The 20,454-nt window shown below is 42.2% G+C and overlaps 51 non-coding genes across 51 annotated transcripts; all 51 read left to right on the plus strand.

The window, feature by feature from the left end:
* The first annotated feature begins 41 nt into the window (after nt 1-41).
* Nucleotides 42-114, plus strand: TRNAF-GAA (transfer RNA phenylalanine (anticodon GAA)). Its single transcript has one exon. It is a non-coding gene; the product is annotated as a tRNA-Phe (tRNA).
* Nucleotides 115-192: 78 nt separating this feature from the next.
* On the plus strand, nt 193-265 carry TRNAF-GAA (transfer RNA phenylalanine (anticodon GAA)). The gene has a single exon. It is a non-coding gene; the product is annotated as a tRNA-Phe (tRNA).
* A 229-nt stretch (nt 266-494) lies between these two features.
* TRNAF-GAA (transfer RNA phenylalanine (anticodon GAA)) lies at nt 495-567 on the plus strand. The gene has a single exon. It is a non-coding gene; the product is annotated as a tRNA-Phe (tRNA).
* A 378-nt stretch (nt 568-945) lies between these two features.
* TRNAF-GAA (transfer RNA phenylalanine (anticodon GAA)) lies at nt 946-1,018 on the plus strand. Its single transcript has one exon. It is a non-coding gene; the product is annotated as a tRNA-Phe (tRNA).
* A 77-nt stretch (nt 1,019-1,095) lies between these two features.
* TRNAF-GAA (transfer RNA phenylalanine (anticodon GAA)) lies at nt 1,096-1,168 on the plus strand. The gene has a single exon. It is a non-coding gene; the product is annotated as a tRNA-Phe (tRNA).
* Nucleotides 1,169-1,397: 229 nt separating this feature from the next.
* TRNAF-GAA (transfer RNA phenylalanine (anticodon GAA)) lies at nt 1,398-1,470 on the plus strand. The gene has a single exon. It is a non-coding gene; the product is annotated as a tRNA-Phe (tRNA).
* A 656-nt stretch (nt 1,471-2,126) lies between these two features.
* Nucleotides 2,127-2,199, plus strand: TRNAL-CAA (transfer RNA leucine (anticodon CAA)). The gene has a single exon. It is a non-coding gene; the product is annotated as a tRNA-Leu (tRNA).
* Nucleotides 2,200-2,427: 228 nt separating this feature from the next.
* On the plus strand, nt 2,428-2,500 carry TRNAF-GAA (transfer RNA phenylalanine (anticodon GAA)). Its single transcript has one exon. It is a non-coding gene; the product is annotated as a tRNA-Phe (tRNA).
* A 978-nt stretch (nt 2,501-3,478) lies between these two features.
* Nucleotides 3,479-3,551, plus strand: TRNAF-GAA (transfer RNA phenylalanine (anticodon GAA)). The gene has a single exon. It is a non-coding gene; the product is annotated as a tRNA-Phe (tRNA).
* Nucleotides 3,552-3,779: 228 nt separating this feature from the next.
* TRNAF-GAA (transfer RNA phenylalanine (anticodon GAA)) lies at nt 3,780-3,852 on the plus strand. Its single transcript has one exon. It is a non-coding gene; the product is annotated as a tRNA-Phe (tRNA).
* Nucleotides 3,853-4,379: 527 nt separating this feature from the next.
* TRNAF-GAA (transfer RNA phenylalanine (anticodon GAA)) lies at nt 4,380-4,452 on the plus strand. Its single transcript has one exon. It is a non-coding gene; the product is annotated as a tRNA-Phe (tRNA).
* A 78-nt stretch (nt 4,453-4,530) lies between these two features.
* TRNAF-GAA (transfer RNA phenylalanine (anticodon GAA)) lies at nt 4,531-4,603 on the plus strand. Its single transcript has one exon. It is a non-coding gene; the product is annotated as a tRNA-Phe (tRNA).
* A 680-nt stretch (nt 4,604-5,283) lies between these two features.
* Nucleotides 5,284-5,356, plus strand: TRNAF-GAA (transfer RNA phenylalanine (anticodon GAA)). Its single transcript has one exon. It is a non-coding gene; the product is annotated as a tRNA-Phe (tRNA).
* Nucleotides 5,357-5,434: 78 nt separating this feature from the next.
* On the plus strand, nt 5,435-5,507 carry TRNAF-GAA (transfer RNA phenylalanine (anticodon GAA)). The gene has a single exon. It is a non-coding gene; the product is annotated as a tRNA-Phe (tRNA).
* A 376-nt stretch (nt 5,508-5,883) lies between these two features.
* On the plus strand, nt 5,884-5,956 carry TRNAF-GAA (transfer RNA phenylalanine (anticodon GAA)). The gene has a single exon. It is a non-coding gene; the product is annotated as a tRNA-Phe (tRNA).
* A 78-nt stretch (nt 5,957-6,034) lies between these two features.
* TRNAF-GAA (transfer RNA phenylalanine (anticodon GAA)) lies at nt 6,035-6,107 on the plus strand. The gene has a single exon. It is a non-coding gene; the product is annotated as a tRNA-Phe (tRNA).
* Nucleotides 6,108-6,787: 680 nt separating this feature from the next.
* Nucleotides 6,788-6,860, plus strand: TRNAF-GAA (transfer RNA phenylalanine (anticodon GAA)). Its single transcript has one exon. It is a non-coding gene; the product is annotated as a tRNA-Phe (tRNA).
* Nucleotides 6,861-6,938: 78 nt separating this feature from the next.
* On the plus strand, nt 6,939-7,011 carry TRNAF-GAA (transfer RNA phenylalanine (anticodon GAA)). Its single transcript has one exon. It is a non-coding gene; the product is annotated as a tRNA-Phe (tRNA).
* Nucleotides 7,012-7,236: 225 nt separating this feature from the next.
* TRNAF-GAA (transfer RNA phenylalanine (anticodon GAA)) lies at nt 7,237-7,309 on the plus strand. The gene has a single exon. It is a non-coding gene; the product is annotated as a tRNA-Phe (tRNA).
* A 77-nt stretch (nt 7,310-7,386) lies between these two features.
* Nucleotides 7,387-7,459, plus strand: TRNAF-GAA (transfer RNA phenylalanine (anticodon GAA)). Its single transcript has one exon. It is a non-coding gene; the product is annotated as a tRNA-Phe (tRNA).
* Nucleotides 7,460-7,685: 226 nt separating this feature from the next.
* On the plus strand, nt 7,686-7,758 carry TRNAF-GAA (transfer RNA phenylalanine (anticodon GAA)). The gene has a single exon. It is a non-coding gene; the product is annotated as a tRNA-Phe (tRNA).
* A 78-nt stretch (nt 7,759-7,836) lies between these two features.
* TRNAF-GAA (transfer RNA phenylalanine (anticodon GAA)) lies at nt 7,837-7,909 on the plus strand. The gene has a single exon. It is a non-coding gene; the product is annotated as a tRNA-Phe (tRNA).
* A 1,426-nt stretch (nt 7,910-9,335) lies between these two features.
* Nucleotides 9,336-9,408, plus strand: TRNAF-GAA (transfer RNA phenylalanine (anticodon GAA)). The gene has a single exon. It is a non-coding gene; the product is annotated as a tRNA-Phe (tRNA).
* Nucleotides 9,409-9,486: 78 nt separating this feature from the next.
* Nucleotides 9,487-9,559, plus strand: TRNAF-GAA (transfer RNA phenylalanine (anticodon GAA)). The gene has a single exon. It is a non-coding gene; the product is annotated as a tRNA-Phe (tRNA).
* Nucleotides 9,560-9,637: 78 nt separating this feature from the next.
* On the plus strand, nt 9,638-9,710 carry TRNAF-GAA (transfer RNA phenylalanine (anticodon GAA)). Its single transcript has one exon. It is a non-coding gene; the product is annotated as a tRNA-Phe (tRNA).
* A 1,278-nt stretch (nt 9,711-10,988) lies between these two features.
* On the plus strand, nt 10,989-11,061 carry TRNAF-GAA (transfer RNA phenylalanine (anticodon GAA)). The gene has a single exon. It is a non-coding gene; the product is annotated as a tRNA-Phe (tRNA).
* A 227-nt stretch (nt 11,062-11,288) lies between these two features.
* On the plus strand, nt 11,289-11,361 carry TRNAF-GAA (transfer RNA phenylalanine (anticodon GAA)). Its single transcript has one exon. It is a non-coding gene; the product is annotated as a tRNA-Phe (tRNA).
* Nucleotides 11,362-11,439: 78 nt separating this feature from the next.
* On the plus strand, nt 11,440-11,512 carry TRNAF-GAA (transfer RNA phenylalanine (anticodon GAA)). Its single transcript has one exon. It is a non-coding gene; the product is annotated as a tRNA-Phe (tRNA).
* Nucleotides 11,513-11,892: 380 nt separating this feature from the next.
* Nucleotides 11,893-11,965, plus strand: TRNAF-GAA (transfer RNA phenylalanine (anticodon GAA)). The gene has a single exon. It is a non-coding gene; the product is annotated as a tRNA-Phe (tRNA).
* A 228-nt stretch (nt 11,966-12,193) lies between these two features.
* On the plus strand, nt 12,194-12,266 carry TRNAF-GAA (transfer RNA phenylalanine (anticodon GAA)). Its single transcript has one exon. It is a non-coding gene; the product is annotated as a tRNA-Phe (tRNA).
* Nucleotides 12,267-12,344: 78 nt separating this feature from the next.
* Nucleotides 12,345-12,417, plus strand: TRNAF-GAA (transfer RNA phenylalanine (anticodon GAA)). Its single transcript has one exon. It is a non-coding gene; the product is annotated as a tRNA-Phe (tRNA).
* Nucleotides 12,418-12,494: 77 nt separating this feature from the next.
* On the plus strand, nt 12,495-12,567 carry TRNAF-GAA (transfer RNA phenylalanine (anticodon GAA)). Its single transcript has one exon. It is a non-coding gene; the product is annotated as a tRNA-Phe (tRNA).
* A 530-nt stretch (nt 12,568-13,097) lies between these two features.
* Nucleotides 13,098-13,170, plus strand: TRNAF-GAA (transfer RNA phenylalanine (anticodon GAA)). Its single transcript has one exon. It is a non-coding gene; the product is annotated as a tRNA-Phe (tRNA).
* Nucleotides 13,171-13,248: 78 nt separating this feature from the next.
* TRNAF-GAA (transfer RNA phenylalanine (anticodon GAA)) lies at nt 13,249-13,321 on the plus strand. Its single transcript has one exon. It is a non-coding gene; the product is annotated as a tRNA-Phe (tRNA).
* Nucleotides 13,322-13,550: 229 nt separating this feature from the next.
* On the plus strand, nt 13,551-13,623 carry TRNAF-GAA (transfer RNA phenylalanine (anticodon GAA)). The gene has a single exon. It is a non-coding gene; the product is annotated as a tRNA-Phe (tRNA).
* Nucleotides 13,624-13,699: 76 nt separating this feature from the next.
* On the plus strand, nt 13,700-13,772 carry TRNAF-GAA (transfer RNA phenylalanine (anticodon GAA)). Its single transcript has one exon. It is a non-coding gene; the product is annotated as a tRNA-Phe (tRNA).
* Nucleotides 13,773-13,850: 78 nt separating this feature from the next.
* TRNAF-GAA (transfer RNA phenylalanine (anticodon GAA)) lies at nt 13,851-13,923 on the plus strand. Its single transcript has one exon. It is a non-coding gene; the product is annotated as a tRNA-Phe (tRNA).
* Nucleotides 13,924-14,151: 228 nt separating this feature from the next.
* TRNAF-GAA (transfer RNA phenylalanine (anticodon GAA)) lies at nt 14,152-14,224 on the plus strand. Its single transcript has one exon. It is a non-coding gene; the product is annotated as a tRNA-Phe (tRNA).
* A 227-nt stretch (nt 14,225-14,451) lies between these two features.
* Nucleotides 14,452-14,524, plus strand: TRNAF-GAA (transfer RNA phenylalanine (anticodon GAA)). The gene has a single exon. It is a non-coding gene; the product is annotated as a tRNA-Phe (tRNA).
* A 228-nt stretch (nt 14,525-14,752) lies between these two features.
* TRNAF-GAA (transfer RNA phenylalanine (anticodon GAA)) lies at nt 14,753-14,825 on the plus strand. Its single transcript has one exon. It is a non-coding gene; the product is annotated as a tRNA-Phe (tRNA).
* Nucleotides 14,826-14,903: 78 nt separating this feature from the next.
* TRNAF-GAA (transfer RNA phenylalanine (anticodon GAA)) lies at nt 14,904-14,976 on the plus strand. Its single transcript has one exon. It is a non-coding gene; the product is annotated as a tRNA-Phe (tRNA).
* A 76-nt stretch (nt 14,977-15,052) lies between these two features.
* Nucleotides 15,053-15,125, plus strand: TRNAF-GAA (transfer RNA phenylalanine (anticodon GAA)). Its single transcript has one exon. It is a non-coding gene; the product is annotated as a tRNA-Phe (tRNA).
* Nucleotides 15,126-15,203: 78 nt separating this feature from the next.
* TRNAF-GAA (transfer RNA phenylalanine (anticodon GAA)) lies at nt 15,204-15,276 on the plus strand. The gene has a single exon. It is a non-coding gene; the product is annotated as a tRNA-Phe (tRNA).
* A 680-nt stretch (nt 15,277-15,956) lies between these two features.
* Nucleotides 15,957-16,029, plus strand: TRNAF-GAA (transfer RNA phenylalanine (anticodon GAA)). The gene has a single exon. It is a non-coding gene; the product is annotated as a tRNA-Phe (tRNA).
* Nucleotides 16,030-16,257: 228 nt separating this feature from the next.
* Nucleotides 16,258-16,330, plus strand: TRNAF-GAA (transfer RNA phenylalanine (anticodon GAA)). The gene has a single exon. It is a non-coding gene; the product is annotated as a tRNA-Phe (tRNA).
* Nucleotides 16,331-17,612: 1,282 nt separating this feature from the next.
* On the plus strand, nt 17,613-17,685 carry TRNAF-GAA (transfer RNA phenylalanine (anticodon GAA)). The gene has a single exon. It is a non-coding gene; the product is annotated as a tRNA-Phe (tRNA).
* Nucleotides 17,686-18,364: 679 nt separating this feature from the next.
* Nucleotides 18,365-18,437, plus strand: TRNAF-GAA (transfer RNA phenylalanine (anticodon GAA)). The gene has a single exon. It is a non-coding gene; the product is annotated as a tRNA-Phe (tRNA).
* A 78-nt stretch (nt 18,438-18,515) lies between these two features.
* On the plus strand, nt 18,516-18,588 carry TRNAF-GAA (transfer RNA phenylalanine (anticodon GAA)). The gene has a single exon. It is a non-coding gene; the product is annotated as a tRNA-Phe (tRNA).
* Nucleotides 18,589-18,967: 379 nt separating this feature from the next.
* Nucleotides 18,968-19,040, plus strand: TRNAF-GAA (transfer RNA phenylalanine (anticodon GAA)). The gene has a single exon. It is a non-coding gene; the product is annotated as a tRNA-Phe (tRNA).
* A 679-nt stretch (nt 19,041-19,719) lies between these two features.
* On the plus strand, nt 19,720-19,792 carry TRNAF-GAA (transfer RNA phenylalanine (anticodon GAA)). Its single transcript has one exon. It is a non-coding gene; the product is annotated as a tRNA-Phe (tRNA).
* Nucleotides 19,793-19,870: 78 nt separating this feature from the next.
* TRNAF-GAA (transfer RNA phenylalanine (anticodon GAA)) lies at nt 19,871-19,943 on the plus strand. Its single transcript has one exon. It is a non-coding gene; the product is annotated as a tRNA-Phe (tRNA).
* The last annotated feature ends 511 nt before the right edge of the window (nt 19,944-20,454 follow it).

The following is a 20,454-nucleotide window of genomic DNA, read 5'->3' on the forward strand; positions in this document are numbered from 1 at the left end:
ATTATTTGCTTCAGTAAATTTCCCTGTTTGCATAAAAGAGAACCGAAATAGCTCAGTTGGGAGAGCGTTAGACTGAAGATCTAAAGGTCCCTGGTTCGATCCCAGGTTTCGGCAACACGAGTGGTTTTTGGGTCGTGTATCTTTCAGTAAATTATTTGCTTCAGGAAAGTTTCCCTGTTTGCACGAAAGAGAGCCGAAATAGCTCAGTTGGGAGAGCGTTAGACTGAAGATCTAAAGGTCCCTGGTTCGATCCCGGGTTTCGGCAACAAGAAAGGCTTTTGGGTCGTATGCATTAAAGTAAACTGTTTTCCTATGCAAAGTTTCCCTGCTTGCGTGAAAAAGAGCCAAAATTGTTCAGTTGGGAGGGCGTTAGATTGAAGATCTAAAGGTCCCTGGTTCGATCCCGGGTTTCGGCAATATAAAATCTTTTTGGATCGTGTATCTTAAAGTAAATTATTTGCTTCAGTAAAGTTTCCCTGTTTGCTTGAAAGAGAGCCAAAATAGCTCAGTTGGGAGAGCGTTAGACTGAAGATCTAAAGGTCCCTGGTTCGAGCCCGGGTTTCGGCAGCAAGAAAGGCTTTTGGGTCGTATACATTCAAGTAAACTGTTTTTCGACGCAAAGTTTCCCTGGTTGCGTGAAAAAGAGCCGAAATAGCTCAGATAGGAGAGCGTTAGACTGAAGATCTAAAGGTCCCTGGTTCGATCCCGGGTTTAGGCAATTTGAAATCTTTTTGGATCGTGTATCTTAAAGTAAATTATTTCCAAAGGAAAGTTTCCCTGGTTGCACGAAACAGAGCCGAAATAGCTCAGTTGGGAGAGCGTTAGACTGAAGATCTAAAGGTCCCTGGTTCGATAACGGGTTTCGGCAACACGAGTACTTTTTGGGTCGTGCATCTTTAAGTAAATTATTTGCTTCAGTAAATTTCCCTGTTTGCATAAAAGAGAGCCGAAATAGCTCAGTTGGGAGAGCGTTAGACTGAAGATCTAAAGGTCCCTGGTTCGATCCCGGGTTTCGGCAATAAGAAATCTTTCTGGATCGTGTATCTTAAAGTAAATTATTTGCTTCAGTAAATTTCCCTGTTTGCATAAAAGAGAACCGAAATAGCTCAGTTGGGAGAGCGTTAGACTGAAGATCTAAAGGTCCCTGGTTCGATCCCGGGTTTCGGCAATATGAAATCTTTTTGGATCGTGTATCTTAAAGTAAATTATTTGCTTCAGCAAAGTTTCCCTGTTTGCTCGAAAGAGAGCCGAAATAGCTCAGTTGGGAGAGCGTTAGACTGAAGATCTAAAGGTCCCTGGTTCGATCTCGGGTTTCGGCAAAACGAGTGGTTGTTGGTTCGTGTATCTTTCAGTAAATTATTTGCTTCAGTAAAGTTTCCCTTTTTGCATGAAAGAGAGCCGAAATAGCTCAGTTGGGAGAGCGTTAGACTGAAGATCTAAAGGTCCCTGGTTCGATCCCGGGTTTCGGCAATATGAAATCTTTTTGGATCTTGTACCTTAAAGTAAATTATTTGCTTCAGTAAAGTTTCCCTGTTTGCATGAAAGAGAGCCGAAGTAGCTCAGTTGGGAGAGCGTTAGACTGAAGATCTAAAGGTCCCGGGTTTCGGCAACAAGAAAGGCTTTTGGGTCGTATACATTAACGTAAACTGTTTTCCTATGCAAAGTTTTCTGGTTGCGTGAAAAAGAACCGAAATAGCTCAGTTGGGAGAGCGTTAGATTGAAGATATAAAGGTCCCGGGTTTCGGCAACAAGAAAGGCTTTTGGGTCGTATACATTAACGTAAACTGTTTTCCTATGCAAAGTTTCCCTGGTTGCGTGAAAAAGAGCCGAAATAGCTCAGTTGAGTTAGCGTTAGACTGAAGATCTAAAGGTCCCTGGTTCGATCCCGGGTTTCGGCAATATGAAATCTTTTTGGATCGTGTACCTTAAAGTAAATTATTTGCTTCAGTAAAGTTTCCCTGTTTGCTTGAAAGAGAGCCGAAGTAGCTCAGTTGGGAGAGCGTTAGACTGAAGATCTAAAGGTCCGTGTTTCGATCGCGGGTTTCGGCAATATGAAATCTTTTTGGATCGTGTATCTTAAAGTAAATTATTTCCAAATTAAAGTTTCCCTGGTTGCATGAAAAAGAGCCGGAATAGCTCAGTTTGGTGAGCGTTAGACTCAAGATCTAAAGGTCCCTGGTTCGTTCCCGGGTTTCGGCAATATGAGATCTTTTTGGATCGTGTATCTTAAAGTAAATTATTTCCAAATGAAAGTTTCCCTGGTTGCATGAAAAAGAGCCGAAATAGCTCAGTTTGAAGAGCGTTAGACTGAAGACTTAAAGGTCCCTGGTTCGTTCCCGGGTTTCGGCAAATATGAGATCTTTTTGGATCGTGTATCTTAAAGTAAATTATTTCCAAAGGAAAGTTTCCGTGGTTGCATGAAAAAGAGCCGAAATAGCTCAGTTGGGAGAGCGTTAGACTGAAGATCTAAAGGTCCCTGGTTCGATCCCGGGTTTCGGCAATATGAAATCTTTTTGGATCGTGTATCTTAAAGTAAATTATTTGCTTCAGTAAAGTTTCCCTGTTTGCATGAAAGAGAGCCGAAGTAGCTCAGTTGGGAGAGCGTTAGACTGAAGATCTAAAGGTCCATGGTTCGATCCTGGGTTACGGCAATATGAAATCTTTTTGGATCGTGTATCTTAAAGTAAATTATTTCCAAAGGAAAGTTTCCTGGTTGCATGAAAAAGAGCCGAAATAGCTCAGTTGGGAGAGCGTTAGACTGAAGATCTAAAGGTCCGTGTTTCGATCGCGGGTCTCGGCAATATGAAATCTTTTTGGATCGTGTATCTTAAAGTAAATTATTTCCAAATGAAAGTTTCCCTGGTTGCATGAAAAAGAGCCGGAATAGTTCAGTTTGGTGAGCGTTAGACTGAAGATCTAAAGGTCCCTGGTTCGTTCCCGGGTTTCGGCAATATGAAATCTTTTTGGATCGTGTATCTTAAAGTAAATTATTTGCTTCAGTAAAGTTTCCCTGTTTGCATGAAAGAGAGCCGAAGTAGCTCAGTTGGGAGAGCGTTAGACTGAAGATCTAAAGGTCCATGGTTCGATCCTGGGTTACGGCAATATGAAATCTTTTTGGATCGTGTATCTTAAAGTAAATTATTTCCAAAGGAAAGTTTCCTGGTTGCATGAAAAAGAGCCGAAATAGCTCAGTTGGGAGAGCGTTAGACTGAAGATCTAAAGGTCCGTGTTTCGATCGCGGGTCTCGGCAATATGAAATCTTTTTGGATCGTGTATCTTAAAGTAAATTATTTCCAAATGAAAGTTTCCCTGGTTGCATGAAAAAGAGCCGAAATAGCTCAGTTTGAGGAGCGTTAGACTGAAGATCTAAAGGCCCCTGGTTCGATCCCGGGTTACGGCAACAAGAAAGGCTTTTGGGTCGTATACATTCAAGTAAATTGTTTTCCTATGCCAAGTTTCCCTGGTTGCGTGAAAAAGAGCCGAAATAGCTCAGTTGGGAGAGCGTTAGACTGAAGATCTAAAGGTCCCTGGTTCGATCCCGGGTTTCGGCAATATGAAATCTTTTTGGATCGTGTATCTTAAAGTAAATTATTTCCAAATGAAAGTTTCCCAGGTTGCATGAAAAAGAGCCGAAATAGCTCAGATGGGAGAGCGTTAGACTGAAGACTTAAAGGTCCCTGGTTCGTTCCCGGGTTTCGGCAATATGAAATCTTTTTGGATCGTGTATCTTAAAGTAAATTATTTGCTTCGGTAAAGTTTCCCTGTTTGGACGAAAGAAAGCCGAAATAGCTCAGTTGGGAGAGCGTTAGACTGAAGATCTAAAGGTCCCTGGTTCGATCCCGGGTTTCGGCAATATGAAATCTTTTTGGATCGTGTATCTTAAAGTAAATTATTTCCAAATGAAAGTTTCCCTGGTTGCATGAAAAAGAGCCGAAATAGCTCAGTTTGGAGAGCTTTAGACTGAAGATCTAAAGGTCCCTGGTTCGATCCCGGGTTACGGCAACAAGAAAGGCTTTTGGGTCGTTTACATTAAAGTAAACTGTTTTCCTATGCCCAGTTTCCCTGGTTGCGTGAAAAAGAGCCGAAATAGCTCAGTTGGGAGAGCGTTAGACTGAAGACTTAAAGGTCCCTGGTTCGTTCCCGGGTTTCGGCAATATGAGATCTTTTTGGATCGTGTATCTTAAAGTAAATTATTTCCAAATGAAAGTTTCCCTGGTTGCATGAAAAAGAGCCGAAATAGCTCAGTTGGGAGAGCATCAGACTGAAGACTTAAAGGTCCCTAGTTCGATCCCGGGTTTCGGCAATATGAAATCTTTTTGGATCGTGTATCTTAAAGTAAATTATTTCCAAAGGAAAGTTTCCTGGTTGCATGAAAAAGAGCCGAAATAGCTCAGTTGGGAGAGCGTTAGACTGAAGTTCTAAAGGTCCCTGGTTCGAGCCCGGGTTTCGGCAACAAGAAAGGCTTTTGGGTCGTATACATTCAAGTAAACTGTTTTCCTATGCAAAGTTTCCCTGGTTGCGTGAAAAAGAGCCGAAATAGCTCAGTTAGGAGAGCGTTAGACTGAAGATCTAAAGGTCCCTGGTTCGATCCCGGGTTTCGGCAATATGAAATCTTTTTGGATCGTGTATATTAAAGTAAATTATTTACAAATGAAAGTTTCCCTGGTTGCATGAAAAAGAGACGAAATAGCTCAGTTTGGAGAGCTTTAGACTGAAGATCTAAAGGTCCCTGGTTCGATCCCGGGTTACGGCAACAAGCAAGGCTTTTGGGTCGTTTACATTAAAGTAAACTGTTTTCCTATGCCCAGTTTCCCTGGTTGCGTGAAAAAGAGCCGAAATAGCTCAGTTGGGAGAGCGTTAGACTGAAGACTTAAAGGTCCCTGGTTCGTTCCCGGGTTTCGGCAATATGAGATCTTTTTGGATCGTGTATCTTAAAGTAAATTATTTCCAAATGAAAGTTTCCCTGGTTGCATGAAAAAGAGCCGAAATAGCTCAGATGGGAGAGCGTTAGACTGAAGACTTAAAGGTCCCTGGTTCGTTCCCGGGTTTCGGCAATATGAAATCTTTTTGGATCGTGTATCTTAAAGTAAATTATTTGCTTCAGTAAAGTTTCCCTGTTTGGACGAAAGAGAGCCGAAATAGCTCAGTTGGGAGAGCGTTAGACTGAAGATCTAAAGGTCCCTGGTTCGATCCCGGGTTACGGCAACAAGCAAGGCTTTTGGGTCGTTTACATTAAAGTAAACTGTTTTCCTATGCCCAGTTTCCCTGGTTGCGTGAAAAAGAGCCGAAATAGCTCAGTTGGGAGAGCGTTAGACTGAAGATCTAAAGGTCCCTGGTTCGATCCCGGGTTTCGGCAATATGAAATCTTTTTGGATCGTGTATCTTAAAGTAAATTATTTGCTTCAGTAAAGTTTCCCTGTTTGCATGAAAGAGAGCCGAAATAGCTCAGTTGGGAGAGCGTTAGACTGAAGTTCTAAAGGTCCCTGGTTCGAGCCCGGGTTTCGGCAACAAGAAAGGCTTTTGGGTCGTATACATTCAAGTAAACTGTTTTCCTGTGAAAGTTTCCCTGGTTGCGTGAAAAAGAGCCGAAATAGCTCAGTTGGGAGAGCGTTAGACTGAAGATCTAAAGGTCCCTGTTTCGATCCCGGGTTTCGGCAATATGAAATCTTTTTGGATCGTGTATCTTAAAGTAAATTATTTCCAAATGAAAGTTTCCCTGGTTGCATGAAAAAGAGCCGAAATAGCTCAGTTGGGAGAGCATCAGACTGAAGACTTAAAGGTCCCTAGTTCGATCCCGGGTTTCGGCAATATGAAATCTTTTTGGATCGTGTATCTTAAAGTAAATTATTTCCAAAGGAAAGTTTCCTGGTTGCATGAAAAAGAGCCGAAATAGCTCAGTTGGGAGAGCGTTAGACTGAAGTTCTAAAGGTCCCTGGTTCGAGCCCGGGTTTCGGCAACAAGAAAGGCTTTTGGGTCGTATACATTCAAGTAAACTGTTTTCCTATGCAAAGTTTCCCTGGTTGCGTGAAAAAGAGCCGAAATAGCTCAGTTAGGAGAGCGTTAGACTGAAGATCTAAAGGTCCCTGGTTCGATCCCGGGTTTCGGCAATATGAAATCTTTTTGGATCGTGTATATTAAAGTAAATTATTTACAAATGAAAGTTTCCCTGGTTGCATGAAAAAGAGACGAAATAGCTCAGTTTGGAGAGCTTTAGACTGAAGATCTAAAGGTCCCTGGTTCGATCCCGGGTTACGGCAACAAGCAAGGCTTTTGGGTCGTTTACATTAAAGTAAACTGTTTTCCTATGCCCAGTTTCCCTGGTTGCGTGAAAAAGAGCCGAAATAGCTCAGTTGGGAGAGCGTTAGACTGAAGACTTAAAGGTCCCTGGTTCGTTCCCGGGTTTCGGCAATATGAGATCTTTTTGGATCGTGTATCTTAAAGTAAATTATTTCCAAATGAAAGTTTCCCTGGTTGCATGAAAAAGAGCCGAAATAGCTCAGATGGGAGAGCGTTAGACTGAAGACTTAAAGGTCCCTGGTTCGTTCCCGGGTTTCGGCAATATGAAATCTTTTTGGATCGTGTATCTTAAAGTAAATTATTTGCTTCAGTAAAGTTTCCCTGTTTGGACGAAAGAGAGCCGAAATAGCTCAGTTGGGAGAGCGTTAGACTGAAGATCTAAAGGTCCCTGGTTCGATCCCGGGTTACGGCAACAAGCAAGGCTTTTGGGTCGTTTACATTAAAGTAAACTGTTTTCCTATGCCCAGTTTCCCTGGTTGCGTGAAAAAGAGCCGAAATAGCTCAGTTGGGAGAGCGTTAGACTGAAGATCTAAAGGTCCCTGGTTCGATCCCGGGTTTCGGCAATATGAAATCTTTTTGGATCGTGTATCTTAAAGTAAATTATTTGCTTCAGTAAAGTTTCCCTGTTTGCATGAAAGAGAGCCGAAATAGCTCAGTTGGGAGAGCGTTAGACTGAAGTTCTAAAGGTCCCTGGTTCGAGCCCGGGTTTCGGCAACAAGAAAGGCTTTTGGGTCGTATACATTCAAGTAAACTGTTTTCCTGTGAAAGTTTCCCTGGTTGCGTGAAAAAGAGCCGAAATAGCTCAGTTGGGAGAGCGTTAGACTGAAGATCTAAAGGTCCCTGTTTCGATCCCGGGTTTCGGCAATATGAAATCTTTTTGGATCGTGTATCTTAAAGTAAATTATTTCCAAATGAAAGTTTCCTGGTTGCATGAAAAGAGCCGAAATAGCTCAGTTGGGAGAGCGTTAGACTGAAGTTCTAAAGGTCCCTGGTTCGAGCCCGGGTTTCGGCAACAAGAAAGGCTTTTGGGTCGTATACATTCAAGTAAACTGTTTTCCTGTGCAAAGTTTCCCTGGTTGCGTGAAAAGAGCCGAAATAGCTCAGTTGGGAGAGCGTTAGACTGAAGATCTAAAGGTCCCTGGTTCGATCCCGGGTTTCGGCAATATGAAATTTTTTTGGATCGTGTATCTTAAAGTAAATTATTTCCAAATGAAAGTTTCCCTGGTTGCATGAAAAAGAGCCGAAATAGCTCAGTTGGGAGAGCATCAGACTGAAGACGTAAAGGTCCCTAGTTCGATCCCGGGTTTCGGCAATATGAAATCTTTTTGGATCGTGTATCTTAAAGTAAATTATTTCCAAAGGAAAGTTTCCTGGTTGCATGAAAAAGAGCCGAAATAGCTCAGTTGGGAGAGCGTTAGACTGAAGTTCTAAAGGTCCCTGGTTCGAGCCCGGGTTTCGGCAACAAGAAAGGCTTCTGGGTCGTATACATTCAAGTAAACTGTTTTCCTATGCAAAGTTTCCCTGGTTGCGTGAAAAAGAGCCGAAATAGCTCAGTTGGGAGAGCGTTAGACTGAAGATCTAAAGGTCCCTGGTTCGATCCCGGGTTTCGGCAATATGAAATCTTTTTGGATCGTGTATATTAAAGTAAATTATTTACAAATGAAAGTTTCCCTGGTTGCATGAAAAAGAGACGAAATAGCTCAGTTTGGAGAGCTTTAGACTGAAGATCTAAAGGTCCCTGGTTCGATCCCGGGTTACGGCAACAAGCAAGGCTTTTGGGTCGTTTACATTAAAGTAAACTGTTTTCCTATGCCCAGTTTCCCTGGTTGCGTGAAAAAGAGCCGAAATAGCTCAGTTGGGAGAGCGTTAGACTGAAGACTTAAAGGTCCCTGGTTCGTTCCCGGGTTTCGGCAATATGAGATCTTTTTGGATCGTGTATCTTAAAGTAAATTATTTCCAAATGAAAGTTTCCCTGGTTGCATGAAACAGAGCCGAAATAGCTCAGTTTGGAGAGCGTTAGACTGAAGATCTAAAGGACCCTGGTTCGATCCCGGGTTACGGCAACAAGAAAGGCTTGTGGGTCGTATACATTAAAGTAAACTGTTTTCCTATGAAAAGTTTCCCTGGTTGCGTGAAAAAGAGCCGAAATAGCTCAGTTGGGAGAGCGTTAGACTGAAGACTTAAAGGTCCCTGGTTCTTCCCGGGTTTCGGCAATATGAGTTCTTTTTGGATCGTGTATCTTAAAGTAAATTATTTCCAAATGAAAGTTTCCCTGGTTGCATGAAAAAGAGCCGAAATAGCTCAGATAGGAGAGCGTTAGACTGAAGACTTAAAGGTCCCTGGTTCGTTCCCGGGTTTCGGCAATTGAGATCTTTTTGGATCGTGTATCTTAAAGTAAATTATTTCCAAATGAAAGTTTCCCTAGTTGCATGAAAAAGAGCCGAAATAGCTCAGTTTGGAGAGCGTTAGACTGAAGATCTAAAGGACCCTGGTTCGATCCCGGGTTACGGCAACAAGAAAGGCTTTTGGGTCGTATACATTAAAGTAAACTGTTTTCCTATGAAAAGTTTCCCTGGTTGCGTGAAAAAGAGCCGAAATAGCTCAGTTGGGAGAGCGTTAGACTGAAGACTTAAAGGTCCCTGGTTCTTCCCGGGTTTCGGCAATATGAGATCTTTTTGGATCGTGTATCTTAAAGTAAATTATTTCCAAATGAAAGTTTCCCTGGTTGCATGAAAAAGAGCCGAAATAGCTCAGATAGGAGAGCGTTAGACTGAAGACTTAAAGGTCCCTGGTTCGTTCCCGGGTTTCGGCAATATGAGATCTTTTTGGATCGTGTATCTTAAAGTAAATTATTTCCAAATGAAAGTTTCCCTGGTTGCATGAAAAAGAGCCGAAATAGCTCAGTTGGGAGAGCATCAGACTGAAGACTTAAAGGTCCCTAGTTCGATCCCGGGTTTCGGCAATATGAAATCTTTTTGGATCGTGTATCTTAAAGTAAATTATTTCCAAAGGAAAGTTTCCTGGTTGCATGAAAAAGAGCCGAAATAGCTCAGTTGGGAGAGCGTTAGACTGAAGTTCTAAAGGTCCCTGGTTCGAGCCCGGGTTTCGGCAACAAGAAAGGCTTTTGGGTCGTATACATTCAAGTAAACTGTTTTCCTATGCAAAGTTTCCCTGGTTGCGTGAAAAAGAGCCGAAATAGCTCAGTTGGGAGAGCGTTAGACTGAAGATCTAAAGGTCCCTGGTTCGAGCCCGGGTTTCGGCAACAAGAAAGGCTTTTGGGTCGTATACATTCAAGTAAACTGTTTTCCTGTGCAAAGTTTCCCTGGTTGCGTGAAAAAGAGCCGAAATAGCTCAGTTGGGAGAGCGTTAGACTGAAGATCTAAAGGTCCCTGGTTCGATCCCGGGTTTCGGCAATATGAGATCTTTTTGGATCGTGTATCTTAAAGTAAATTATTTCCAAATGAAAGTTTCCCTGGTTGCATGAAAAAGAGACGAAATAGCTCAGTTTGGAGAGCTTTAGACTGAAGATCTAAAGGTCCCTGGTTCGATCCCGGGTTACGGCAACAAGCAAGGCTTTTGGGTCGTTTACATTAAAGTAAACTGTTTCCTATGCCCAGTTTCCCTGGTTGCGTGAAAAAGAGCCGAAATAGCTCAGTTGGGAGAGCGTTAGACTGAAGACTTAAAGGTCCCTGGTTCGTTCCCGGGTTTCGGCAATATGAGATCTTTTTGGATCGTGTATCTTAAAGTAAATTATTTCCAAATGAAAGTTTCCCTGGTTGCATGAAACAGAGCCGAAATAGCTCAGTTTGGAGAGCGTTAGACTGAAGATCTAAAGGACCCTGGTTCGATCCCGGGTTACGGCAACAAGAAAGGCTTGTGGGTCGTATACATTAAAGTAAACTGTTTTCCTATGAAAAGTTTCCCTGGTTGCGTGAAAAAGAGCCGAAATAGCTCAGTTGGGAGAGCGTTAGACTGAAGACTTAAAGGTCCCTGGTTCTTCCCGGGTTTCGGCAATATGAGTTCTTTTTGGATCGTGTATCTTAAAGTAAATTATTTCCAAATGAAAGTTTCCCTGGTTGCATGAAAAAGAGCCGAAATAGCTCAGATAGGAGAGCGTTAGACTGAAGACTTAAAGGTCCCTGGTTCGTTCCCGGGTTTCGGCAATATGAGATCTTTTTGGATCGTGTATCTTAAAGTAAATTATTTCCAAATGAAAGTTTCCCTAGTTGCATGAAAAAGAGCCGAAATAGCTCAGTTTGGAGAGCGTTAGACTGAAGATCTAAAGGACCCTGGTTCGATCCCGGGTTACGGCAACAAGAAAGGCTTTTGGGTCGTATACATTAAAGTAAACTGTTTTCCTATGAAAAGTTTCCCTGGTTGCGTGAAAAAGAGCCGAAATAGCTCAGTTGGGAGAGCGTTAGACTGAAGACTTAAAGGTCCCTGGTTCTTCCCGGGTTTCGGCAATATGAGATCTTTTTGGATCGTGTATCTTAAAGTAAATTATTTCCAAATGAAAGTTTCCCTGGTTGCATGAAAAAGAGCCGAAATAGCTCAGATGGGAGAGCGTTAGACTGAAGACTTAAAGGTCCCTGGTTCGTTCCCGGGTTTCGGCAATATGAAATCTTTTTGGATCGTGTATCTTAAAGTAAATTATTTGCTTCAGTAAAGTTTCCCTGTTTGGACGAAAGAGAGCCGAAATAGCTCAGTTGGGAGAGCGTTAGACTGAAGATCTAAAGGTCCATGGTTCGATCCCGGGTTTCGGCAACATGAAATCTTTTTGGATCGTGTATTTTAAAGTAAATTATTTCCAAAGGAAAGTTTCCCTGTTTGCATGAAAGAGAGCCGAAATAGCTCAGTTGGGAGAGCGTTAGACTGAAGATCTAAAGGTCCATGGTTCGATCCCGGGGTTTCGGCAATATGAAATCATTTTGGATCGTGTATCTTAAAGTAAATTATTTCCAAAGGAAAGTTTCCTGGTTGCATGAAAAAGAGCCGAAATAGCTCAGTTGGGAGAGCGTTAGACTGAAGTTCTAAAGGTCCCTGGTTCGAGCCCGGGTTTCGGCAACAAGAAAGGCTTTTGGGTCGTATACATTCAAGTAAACTGTTTTCCTGTGCAAAGTTTCCCTGGTTGCGTGAAAAAGAGCCGAAATAGCTCAGTTGGGAGAGCGTTAGACTGAAGATCTAAAGGTCCCTGGTTCGATCCCGGGTTTCGGCAATATGAGATCTTTTTGGATCGTGTATCTTAAAGTAAATTATTTCCAAATGAAAGTTTCCCTGGTTGCATGAAAAAAGAGCCGAAATAGCTCAGTTGGGAGAGCATCAGACTGAAGACTTAAAGGTCCCTAGTTCGATCCCGGGTTTCGGCAATATGAAATCTTTTTGGATCGTGTATCTTAAAGTAAATTATTTGCTTCAGTAAAGTTTCCCTGTTTGGACGAAAGAGAGCCGAACTAGCTCAGTTGGGAGAGCGTTAGACTGAACATCTAAAGGTCCCTGGTTCGATCCCGGGTGTCGGCAACAAGAAAGGCTTTTGGGTCGTATACGTTAAAGTAAACTGTTTTCCTATGCAAAGTTTCCCTGGTTGCGTGAAAAAGAGCCGAAATAGCTCAGTTGGGAGAGCGTTAGACTGAAGATCTGAAGGTCCCTGGTTCGATCCCGGGTTTCGGCAATATGAAATCTTTTTGGATCGTGTATTTTAAAGTAAATTATTTGCTTCAGTAAAGTTTCCTTGTTTGCACGAAAGAGAGCCGAAATGGCTCATTTGGGAGAGCGTTGAACTGAAGATCTAAAGGTCCCTGGTTCGATGCCGGGTTTCGGCAACATGAAATCTTTTTCGATCGTGTATTTTAAAGTAAATTATTTCCAAAGGAAAGTTTCCCTGGTTGCATGAAAAAGAGCCGAAATAGCTCAGTTGGGAGAGCGTTAGACTGAAGATCTAAAGGTCCCTGGTTCGATCCCGGGTTTCGGCAATATGAAATCTTTTTGGATCGTGTATCTTAAAGTAAATTATTTGCTTCAGTAAAGTTTCCCTGTTTGCGTGAAAGAGAGCCGAAATAGCTCAGTTGGGAGAGCGTTAGACTGAAGATCTAAAGGTCCATGGTTCGATCCCGGGTTTCGGCAATATGAAATCTTTTTGGATCGTGTATCTTAAAGTAAATTATTTCCAAAGGAAAGTTTCCCTGTTTGCGTGAAAGAGAGCCGAAATAGCTCAGTTGGGAGAGCGTTAGACTGAAGTTCTAAAGGTCCCTGGTTCGAGCCCAGGTTTCGGCAACAAGAAAGGCTTTTGGGTCGTATACATTAAAGTAAACTGTTTTCCTATGCAAAGTTTCCCTGGTTGCGTGAAAAAGAGCCGAAATAGCTCAGTTGGGAGAGCGTTAGACTGAAGACTTAAAGGTCCCTGTTTCGATCCCGGGTTTCGGCAATATGAAATCTTTTTGGATCGTGTATCTTAAAGTAAATTATTTGCTTCAGTAAAGTTTCCCTGTTTGGACGAAAGAGAGCCGAAATAGCTCAGTTGGGAGAGCGTTAGACTGAAGACTTAAAGGTCCCTGGTTCGTTCCCGGGTTTCGGTAATATGAAATCTTTTTGGATCGTGTATCTTAAAGTAAACTATTTCCAAATGAAAGTTTCCCTGGTTGCATGAAAAAGAGCCGAAATAGCTCAGTTGGGAGAGCATCATACTGAAGACTTAAAGGTCCCTGGTTCGATCCCGGGTTTCGGCAATATGAAATCTTTTTGGATCGTGTATCTTAAAGTAAATTATTTGCTTCAGTAAAGTTTCCCTGTTTAGACGAAAGAGAGCCGAAATAGCTCAGTTGGGAGAGCGTTAGACTGAACATCTAAAGGTCCCTGGTTCGATCCCGGGTTTCGGCAACAAGAAAGGCTTTTGGGTCGTATACATTAAAGTAAACTGTTTTCCTATGCAAAGTTTCCCTGGTTGTGTGAAAAAGAGCCGAAATAGCTCAGTTGGGAGAGCGTTAGACTGAAGATCTAAGGGTTCCTGGTTCGATCCCGGGTTTCGGCAATATGAAATCTTTTTGGATCGTGTATTTTAAAGTAAATTATTTGCTTCAGTAAAGTTTCCCTGTTTGCACGAAAGAGAGCCGAAATAGCTCATTTGGGAGAGCATTGAACTGAAGATCTAAGGGTCCCTGGTTCGAGCCCGGGTTTCGGCAATATGAAATCTTTTTGGATCGTGTATCTTAAAGTAAATTATTTGCTTCAGTAAAGTTTCCCTGTTTGCATGAAAGAGAGCCGAAATAGCTCAGTTGGGAGAGCGTTAGACTGAAGATCTAAAGGTCCATGGTTCGATCCCGGGTTTCGGCAATATGAAATCTTTTTGGATCGTGTATCTTAAAGTAAATTATTTGCAAAGGAAAGTTTCCTGGTTGCATGAAAAAGAGCCGAAATAGCTCAGTTGGGAGAGCGTTAGACTGAAGTTCTAAAGGTCCCTGGTTCGAGCCCGGGTTTCGGCAACAAGAAAGGCTTTTGGGTCGTATACATTCAAGTAAACTGTTTTCCTGTGCAATGTTTCCCTGGTTGCGTGAAAAAGAACCGAAATAGCTCAGTTGGGAGAGCGTTAGACTGAAGATCTAAAGGTCCCTGGTTCGATCCCGGGTTTCGGCAATATGAAATCTTTTTGGATCGTGTATCTTAAAGTAAATTATTTCCAAATGAAAGTTTCCCTGGTTGCATGAAAAAGAGCCGAAATAGCTCAGTTGGGAGAGCATCAGACTGAAGACTTAAAGGTCCCTAGTTCGATCCCGGGTTTCGGCAATATGAAATCTTTTTTTATCGTGTATCTTAAAGTAAATTATTTGCTTCAGTAAAGTTTCCCTGTTTGCATGAAAGAGAGCCGAAATAGCTCAGTTGGGAGAGCGTTAGACTGAAGATCTAAAGGTCCATGGTTCGATCCCGGGTTTCGGCAATATGAAATCTTTTTGGATCGTGTATCTTAAAGTAAATTATTTCCAAAGGAAAGTTTCCTGGTTGCATGAAAAAGAGCCGAAATAGCTCACTTGGGAGAGCGTTAGACTGAACATCTAAAGGTCCGTGGTTCGATCCCGGGTTTCGGCAACAAGAAAGGCTTTTGGGTCGTATACGTTAAAGTAAACTGTTTTCCTATGCAAAGTTTCCCTGGTTGCGTGAAAAAGAGCCGAAATAGCTCAGTTGGGAGAGCGTTAGACTGAAGATCTAAAGGTCCCTGGTTCGATCCCGGGTTTCGGCAATATGAAATCTTTTTGGATCGTGTATTTTAAAGTAAATTATTTGCTTCAGTAAAGTTTCCTTGTTTGCACGAAAGAGAGCCGAAATAGCTCATTTGGGAGAGCGTTGAACTGAAGATCTAAAGGTCCCTGGTTCGATGCCGGGTTTCGGCAACATGAAATCTTTTTGGATCGTGTATCTTAAAGTAAATTATTTCCAAAGGAAAGTTTCCCTGGTTGCATGAAAAAGAGCCGAAATAGCTCAGTTGGGAGAGCGTTAGACTGAAGATCTAAAGGTCCCTGGTTCGATCCCGGGTTTCGGCAATATGAAATCTTTTTGGATCGTGTATCTTAAAGTAAATTATTTGCTTCAGTAAAGTTTCCCTGTTTGCGTGAAAGAGAGCCGAAATAGCTCAGTTGGGAGAGCGTTAGACTGAAGATCTAAAGGTCCATGGTTCGATCCCGGGTTTCGGCAATATGAAATCTTTTTGGATCGTGTATCTTAAAGTAAATTATTTCCAAAGGAAAGTTTCCTGGTTGCATGAAAAAGAGCCGAAATAGCTCAGTTGGGAGAGCGTTAGACTGAAGTTCTAAAGGTCCCTGGTTCGAGCCCAGGTTTCGGCAACAAGAAAGGCTTTTGGGTCGTATACATTCAAGTAAACGGTTTTCCTATGCAAAGTTTCCCAGGTTGCGTGAAAAAGAGCCGAAATAGCTCAGTTGGGAGAGCGTTAGACTGAAGATCTAAAGGTCCCTGGTTCGATCCCGGGTTTCGGCAATATGAAATCTTTTTGGATCGTGTATCTTAAAGTAAATTATTTCCAAATGAAAGTTTCCCTGGTTGCATGAAAAAGAGCCGAAATAGCTCAGTTTGGAGAGCGGTAGACTGAAGATCTAAAGGTCCCTGGTTCGATCCCGGGTTACGGCAACAAGAAAGGCTTTTGGGTCGTATACATTAAAGAAAACTTTTTTCCTATGCAAAGTTTCCCTGGTTGCGTGATAAAGAGCCGAAATAGCTCAGTTGGGAGAGCGTTAGACTGAAGACTTAAAGGTCCCTGGTTCGTTCCCGGGTTTCGGTAATATGAAATCTTTTTGGATCGTGTATCTTAAAGTAAACTATTTCCAAATGAAAGTTTCCCTGGTTGCATGAGAAAGAGCCGAAATAGCTCAGTTGGGAGAGCATCAGACTGAAGACTTAAAGGTCCCTGGTTCGATCCCGGGTTTCGGCAATATGAAATCTTTTTGGATCGTGTATCTTAAAGTAAATTATTTGCTTCAGTAAAGTTTCCCTGTTTGGACGAAAGAGAGCCGAAATAGCTCAGTTGGGAGAGCGTTAGACTGAACATCTAAAGGTCCCTGGTTCGATCCCGGATTTCGGCAACAAGAAAGGCTTTTGGGTCGTATACATTAAAGTAAACTGTTTTCCTATGCAAAGTTTCCCTGGTTGTGTGAAAAAGAGCCGAAATAGCTCAGTTGGGAGAGCGTTAGACTGAAGATCTAAGGGTTCCTGGTTCGATCCCGGGTTTCGGCAATATGAAATCTTTTTGGATCGTGTATTTTAAAGTAAATTATTTGCTTCAGTAAAGTTTCCCTGTTTGCACGAAAGAGAGCCGAAATAGCTCATTTGGGAGAGCGTTGAACTGAAGATCTAAAGGTCCCTGGTTCGATGCCGGGTTTCGGCAACATGAAATCTTTATGGATCGTGTATTTTAAAGTAAATTATTTCCAAAGGAAAGTTTCCCTGGTTGCATGAAAAAGAGCCGAAATAGCTCAGTTGGGAGAGCGTTAGACTGAAGATCTAAAGGTCCCTGGTTCGATCCCGGGTTTTGGCAATATGAAATCTTTTTGGATCGTGTATCTTAAAGTAAATTATTTGCTTCAGTAAAGTTTCAATGTTTGCACGAAAGAGAGCCGAAATAGCTCATTTGGGAGAGCGTTGAACTGAAGATCTAAAGGTCCCTGGTTCGATGCCGGGTTTCGGCAACATAAAATCTTTATGGATCGTGTATTTTAAAGTAAATTATTTCCAAAGGAAAGTTTCCCTGGTTGCATGAAAAAGAGCCGAAATAGCTCAGTTGGGAGAGCGTTAGACTGAAGATCTAAAGGTCCCTGGTTCTATCCCGGGTTTCGGCAATATGAAATCTTTTTGGATCGTGTATCTTAAAGTAAATTATTTGCTTCAGTAAAGTTTCCCTGTTTGCGTGAAAGAGAGCCGAAATAGCTCAGTTGGGAGAGCGTTAGACTGAAGATCTAAAGGTCGATGGTTCGAGCCCGGGTTTCGGCAACAAGAACGGCTTTTGGGTCGTATACATTCAAGTAAACTGTTTTCCTATGCAAAGTTTCCCTGGTTGCGTGAAAAAGAGCCGAAATAGCTCAGTTGGGATAGCGTTAGACTGAAGACTTAAAGGTCCCTGGTTCGTTCCCGGGTTTCGGCAATATGAAATGTTTTTGGATCGTGTATCTTAAAGTAAATTATTTCCAAATGAAAGTTTCCCTGGTTGCATGAAAAAGAGCCGAAATAGCTCAGTTGGGAGAGCATCAGACTGAAGACTTAAAGGTCCCTGGTTCGATCCCGGGTTTCGGCAATATGAAATCTTTTTGGATCGTGTATCTTAAAGTAAATTATTTGCTTCAGTAAAGTTTCCCTGTTTGGACGAAAGAGAGCCGAAATAGCTCAGTTGGGAGAGCGTTAGTCTGAACATCTAAAGGTCCCTGGTTCGATCCCGGGTTTCGGCAACAAGAAAGGCTTTTGGGTCGTAAATTTTAAAGTAAACTGTTTTCCTATGCAAAGTTTCCCTGGTTGTGTGAAAAAGAGCCGAAATAGCTCAGTTGGGAGAGCGTTAGACTGAAGATCTAAAGGTCCCTGGTTCGGTCCCGGTTTCGGCAATATGAAATCTTTTTGGGTCGTGTATCTTAAAGTAAATTATTTCCAAAGGAAAGTTTCCCTGGTTGCATGAACAAGACCCGAAATAGCTCAGTTGGGAGAGCGTTAGACTGAAGTTCTAAAGGTCCCTGGTTCGAGCCCGGGTTTCGGCAACAAGAAAGGCTTTTGGGTCGTATACATTCAAGTAAACTGTTTTTCTATGCAAAGTTTCCCTGGTTGCGTGAAAAAGAGCCGAAATAGCTCAGTTGGGAGAGCGTTAGACTGAAGATCTAAAGGTCCCTGGTTCGATCCCGGGTTTCGGCAATATGAAATCTTTTTGGATCGTGTATCTTAAAGTAAATTATTTGCTTCAGTAAAGTTTCCCTGTTTGCGTGAAAGAGAGCCGAAATAGCTCAGTTGGGAGAGCGTTAGACTGAAGATCTAAAGGTCGATGATTCGATCCCGGGTTTCGGCAATATGAAATCTTTTTGGATCGTGTATCTTAAAGTAAAGTATTTCCAAAGGAAAGTTTCCTGGTTGCATGAAAAAGAGCCGAAATAGCTCAGTTGGGAGAGCGTTAGACTGAAGTTCTAAAGGTTTCTAGTTCGATCCCGGGTTTCGGCAATATGAAATCTTTTTGGATCGTGTATCTTAAAGTAAATTATTTGCTTCAGTAAAGTTTCCCTGTTTGGACGAAAGAGAGCCGAAATAGCTCAGTTGGGAGAGCGTTAGACTGAACATATAAAGGTCCCTGGTTCGATCCCGGGTTTCGGCAACAAGAAAGGCTTTTGGGTCGTATACGTTAAAGTAAACTGTTTTCCTATGCAAAGTTTCCCTGGTTGCGTGATAAAGAGCCGAAATAGCTCAGTTGGGAGAGCGTTAGACTGAAGACTTAAAGGTCCCTGGTTCGTTCCCGGGTTTCGGCAATATGAAATCTTTTTGGATCGTGTATCTTAAAGTAAATTATTTCCAAATGAAAGTTTCCCTGGTTGCATGAAAAAGAGCCGAAATAGCTCAGTTGGGAGAGCGTTAGACTGAACATCTAAAGGTCCCTGGTTCGATCCCGGGTTTCGGCAACAAGAAAGGCTTTTGGGTCGTATACATTAAAGTAAACTGTTTTCCTATGCAAAGTTTCCCTGGTTGTGTGAAAAAGAGCCGAAATAGCTCAGTTGGGAGAGCGTTAGACTGAAGATCTAAGGGTTCCTGGTTCGATCCCGGGTTTCGGCAATATGAAATCTTTTTGGATCGTGTATTTTAAAGTAAATTATTTGCTTCAGTAAAGTTTCCCTGTTTGCACGAAAGAGAGCCGAAATAGCTCATTTGGGAGAGCGTTGAACTGAAGATCTGAAGGTCCCTGGTTCGATGCCGGGTTTCGGCAACAAGAAAGGCTTTTGGGTCGTAAATTTTAAAGTAAACTGTTTTCCTATGCAAAGTTTCCCTGGTTGTGTGAAAAAGAGCCGAAATAGCTCAGTTGGGAGAGCGTTAGACTGAAGATCTAAGGGTTCCTGGTTCGATGCCGGGTTTCGGCAACATGAAATCTTTATGGATCGTGTATTTTAAAGTAAATTATTTCCAAAGGAAAGTTTCCCTGGTTGCATGAAAAAGAGCCGAAATAGCTCAGTTGGGAGAGCGTTAGACTGAAGATCTAAAGGTCCCTGGTTCGATCCCGGGTTTCGGCAATATGAAATCTTTTTGGATCGTGTATCTTAAAGTAAATTATTTGCTTCAGTAAAGTTTCCCTGTTTGCGTGAAAGAGAGCCGAAATAGCTCAGTTGGGAGAGCGTTAGACTGAAGATCTAAAGGTCGATGATTCGATCCCGGGTTTCGGCAATATGAAATCTTTTTGGATCGTGTATCTTAAAGTAAATTATTTCCAAAGGAAAGTTTCCTGGTTGCATGAAAAAGAGCCGAAATAGCTCAGTTGGGAGAGCGTTAGACTGAAGTTCTAAAGGTTTCTAGTTCGATCCCGGGTTTCGGCAATATGAAATCTTTTTGGATCGTGTATCTTAAAGTAAATTATTTGCTTCAGTAAAGTTTCCCTGTTTGGACGAAAGAGAGCCGAAATAGCTCAGTTGGGAGAGCGTTAGACTGAACATATAAAGGTCCCTGGTTCGATCCCGGGTTTCGGCAACAAGAAAGGCTTTTGGGTCGTATACGTTAAAGTAAACTGTTTTCCTATGCAAAGTTTCCCTGGTTGCGTGATAAAGAGCCGAAATAGCTCAGTTGGGAGAGCGTTAGACTGAAGACTTAAAGGTCCCTGGTTCGTTCCCGGGTTTCGGCAATATGAAATCTTTTTGGATCGTGTATCTTAAAGTAAATTATTTCCAAATGAAAGTTTCCCTGGTTGCATGAAAAAGAGCCGAAATAGCTCAGTTGGGAGAGCGTTAGACTGAACATCTAAAGGTCCCTGGTTCGATCCCGGGTTTCGGCAACAAGAAAGGCTTTTGGGTCGTATACATTAAAGTAAACTGTTTTCCTATGCAAAGTTTCCCTGGTTGTGTGAAAAAGAGCCGAAATAGCTCAGTTGGGAGAGCGTTAGACTGAAGATCTAAGGGTTCCTGGTTCGATCCCGGGTTTCGGCAATATGAAATCTTTTTGGATCGTGTATTTTAAAGTAAATTATTTGCTTCAGTAAAGTTTCCCTGTTTGCACGAAAGAGAGCCGAAATAGCTCATTTGGGAGAGCGTTGAACTGAAGATCTGAAGGTCCCTGGTTCGATGCCGGGTTTCGGCAACATGAAATCTTTATGGATCGTGTATTTTAAAGTAAATTATTTCCAAAGGAAAGTTTCCCTGGTTGCATGAAAAAGATCCGAAATAGCTCAGTTGGGAGAGCGTTAGACTGAAGATCTAAAGGTCCATGGTTCGATCCCGGGTTTCGGCAATATGAAATCTTTTTGGATCGTGTATTTTAAAGTAAATTATTTGCTTCAGTAAAGTTTCCCTGTTTGCACGAAAGAGAGCCGAAATAGCTCATTTGGGAGAGCGTTGAACTGAAGATCTGAAGGTCCCTGGTTCGATGCCGGGTTTCGGCAACATGAAATCTTTATGGATCGTGTATTTTAAAGTAAATTATTTCCAAAGGAAAGTTTCC

Source organism: Phalangium opilio, unplaced genomic scaffold (genome assembly GCF_054372755.1).
Source record: "Phalangium opilio isolate 3A_F unplaced genomic scaffold, DU_Popi_V2 ptg000500l_1, whole genome shotgun sequence".
Taxonomy (NCBI): Eukaryota; Metazoa; Arthropoda; class Arachnida; order Opiliones; family Phalangiidae; genus Phalangium; species Phalangium opilio.